Here is a 3,917-nt window from a genome sequence, read left to right on the forward strand (position 1 = left end):
GGCACCGGTCAGCTGGTAATAACCGACGAGCATAGAAGGCAGGCTGAAATGCTCGGTGTCACTATTGGACAACTCCTCGAGATTGAGCCCATGCCACTGCTTAGACCCCAGGACATAAAACGGAAATATGTCCGCGGCCAACCTTTGGTCAAGCCTGAGGAGGTCAAGAACCTCCCAACGAGAATGTATGAATTGCATGATTGGTACATGAAAATTACCAAGAGTACGGATCGAGAGTCCCTCATGATGAAAGTCAAGGAAGAGTATTACTTCCATAAGCTAGCTCTGGCCGTTGAGTATTCAGAACTATTTCAGTTATTCAATCAAGACGCACTCGACAAATCTCTCGTCAGTTGCTATTGTATGTAAGTGATTTCTTTCTGTAATTTAAGTCTCAAGCTAGCTGTAGTGCTCATTGATCGATCATTACCTGTAATTATCCTCACTATATTCTTTTCTGTGGTATTATTCAGGATGAAGATGTATGAAATGAAAAAAGGTGGACGCTATGGCATTGGGTTCATTGACCCAAATACCATTAATGAACAAACATGGAAATATCCATGGTATAAAACAGAAGTAAAGAAAAACATGCTAGAGTTCTTGAAGCGCCTCAATAACAATGAAGATATACTACTTCCTTACAATTTCCCGTGAGTCACACTGTCTTGTACAACAAATTCTGTTTTTACTTACTAGCTAGCTAGATGTTAATAATTAAGTGTATAGGGTATAGGGTAGTTGATGAGTGTTATGCACATGCCCGCTTAATTAAGACACGCAAACGTGTGTGCATGCAGTTATCATTGGATCTTGTTAATCATTAAAGTTGACGAAGGAACAGTTGAAGTACTGGACTCACTACTTAAAAAAAGAAAGACTACACAATCATGAAGGGGATAGTCGACAGGTAATTTCAATCATTATTAACTATATGTCGGCCTCTTTAGTTCGTCATTTCCTGATATCAACTATTTAATAACTCGTTTATTCATTTTCTTTGCCGGCGGGCAGGGCTTGGGAAAGTTCAGGAATTCGAAAGAGGTTCCAGGCGAATAGAGAGAAAAGCTATATTGGTTTCGACCCAAGGTATAATTAATTAAGTGACGAAGAACCTTTGCGTGAACCTGCTAGGCTTCTTGGGCGTGTATGGGAAGACAAAAGATACAGCGGAGGCATGGGAGGACCTGCAACGTTTGCACGAAAAAGACGGCTTGCCTCCAAAGTAGTATGAAGGTCTTGCCAGCTACACTCTTACCAAAGAAGAGAAGGAAATCTTCTTTGAATGCCTGCTCAGTATGAAGGTCGCGTCTGGCTTCTCGTCGAATATAAAGGGAATAATAAATATGGCGGAGAAAAAGTTTCAGAACCTAAAGTCTCATAACTGCCACGTGATTATGACGCAACTACTTCCGGCTGCATTGAGGGGGCTGTTACCGGAAAACGTTCGATTAGCCATTGTGAAGCTATGTTCATTCCTCAATGCAATCTCTCAGAAGGTGATCGATCTAGAAATCCTACCAAGCTTAAGGAGTGATGTGGCGCAATGTCTTGTCAGTTTCAAGCTGGTGTTCCCGCCATCTTTCTTCAATATCATGACACACGTCCTATTCATCTAGTCAGCTGGGCACTCCGCCTCCTCCTCCTCCTCCGGCGAGTGATCCGCCTCTTCCTCCTCCTCCGACGAGTGATCCACCTCCTCCGCCTCCTGCTCCAGCGCGTGAGGGCGGCAGTACTCCGCCTCCTTCTCCGCCTGCTCCGGCCCGTCCGAGCAGCCCGCCACTTCCTTCGCCGCCTCGTAAGCGACGACGGAACACAGACACCACCGCTCCGGCTGCTCCGGCGCGTCGTAGTAGTCTGCCTTCGGCTGCTTCGCCTCTTAACGAATGAAAGAAGACAGCCGCAGTCGCTCCGGCTGCTCCGACGTCTAGCAGTACAGCCAGAGGCGGGAGGAAAAACAGATACAGTCCATCGTCTGTCAAGCGTCTAGAATGGGAGGCAGTACAGCCAGAAGCAGAATGAAGAAAAGGAAACAAATTCCCCAGCTCGGCGAACAAGCGAAGCAATCGTGCCCCCCGCTCAATTTCTCTAGCAATATCATCGCTAATCTTCCGGGGGTCCTGCCCGGTACCAACCCTGGAGATTACATGGCCGACGAGGATGCAATAATTTTTGGAACATTTGAGGATGTGGACATATTCAGATTCGAGCACGGGAAGCCTCTCGTCAGACCTGGTACTTCCCTAACAACGATGATGCAAAGATTCCATGATTGGTACATGGACATCTGCACGAAGTCTGGGAAAAATACTTTGTCACTATCGGTTAAAGAGGAGCATGACCTCGTTGGAATTGATGTGTTGTCAGTTCCATTTGAGGAGTTCTTCCAGTTCTACAATCAAATGGCCCTCGATAAAACAATCATCACTTGCTACTGTCTGTAAGTACTACTTCTCTGTAATTAGTCAAGTCTCTATATATAGCTCAGCTTTTTCATTGCATGTATATATAATTATCCTCACACAATTATGCAGATTGAAGATCGCCGAATTGAAGAAAAAGACAAGTGGGTGATATTGGGTTCATTGACACAAATCTCATGGATGAATGGAGTGTTAAACATGATGCCAGACAAACTGAGGCCAAGATGCTCGCATCGTTACTTCGAAATCAAAACAAAGCTACAATACTCTTTCCTTACGAATACAAGTGAGTGTTACTGTCTTGTGCATATTCGATTTCCCTTATTACTCGAGGTTATAGTAATGTAATTGATGAGTTATGTATGCATGCGCAGGTACCACTTTATTCTGCTAGAGATTAAGCTTGAGCAGGGACTAGTAACCGTCATAGACTCCAAACGAAAAAAATCCGGAGGAGTATGTGACCATGACTAAAATGCTCGAGAAGTAAGTTCAATCGATCATTATCGCACCGTATCGGCAATTTTGTTCATTTCCTGATATCAAGTACTTGTTTTCTTTGTCTGGCAGGATTTGGAAAACATTCGCCGGTGCAACTGAGATTTAACCACCCGAAAGTAAGTACTAGCTAGTAGCTAGTTCCCCACATCTCCCATTGATTCTAGTTAGTTTCATCAATACCATATTTAGCATGCTTGCTTATCAGTTTGATTGACCTCTATTTCTTGTAAAGTGGTTGTGGCAGGAACCCGGGAATGATTTATGTGGATACTACATTTGCGAGTTCATCCACCACACCGCCTGTGAGCGAGGCTACTCTAAACAACAATATGAAGTTCGTAGGCAATAATATTTACAATTTTTTTATTACCATCATTTGTGTTCAGTTTCATTCATATATATGTATTGACCCCCTTCTTGAAATTAGATGTGGCAGACGCGGGACGAGCAATTCAAGAGGAATTGGCGGGATTCTTTCTTGACCACGTCATCGACAAACACGGAGAATACCATGTGGAAGTTGAGTTCAGATATTAGGGGACGTAAAAGATCTTATATTGTATGTATATATGTAGCCAGTAGCGTCTGATAGATATACGAAACTTGTTGTTCGACCAATCTATCGGAGAAAGAGAGGTCGATCACTTCTCTGTGTTCATGACGATCTTTTGTACTTAATGGTTTCCTTCATTTGCTTACTAGCTAGCTAGCGTGTCGAGTCCTCTCTATACGTAGCGTCGACCAAGCACGGAGATAAGAGAGGGAACTCCTCTCTATTAGCTAGCTAACACAATATATCAAACCCTAAATTAACCCTACAAAACCCCCACCCCCACCCCCCTCAGAAAAAACAAACCCAACCCTGAACTGTTGACGCGTGGAGGCCTTTTCACTAGTGCAGAACCGGACTTTAGTGCCGGTTCGTCACGGCCTTTAGTGCCGGTTCGCCAACCGGCACTAAAGAGTGGGGACTAAAGGTCCCCCCCCTTTAGT

Source organism: Triticum aestivum, chromosome 7B (assembly GCF_018294505.1).
Source record: "Triticum aestivum cultivar Chinese Spring chromosome 7B, IWGSC CS RefSeq v2.1, whole genome shotgun sequence".
Taxonomy (NCBI): domain Eukaryota; kingdom Viridiplantae; phylum Streptophyta; class Magnoliopsida; order Poales; family Poaceae; genus Triticum; species Triticum aestivum.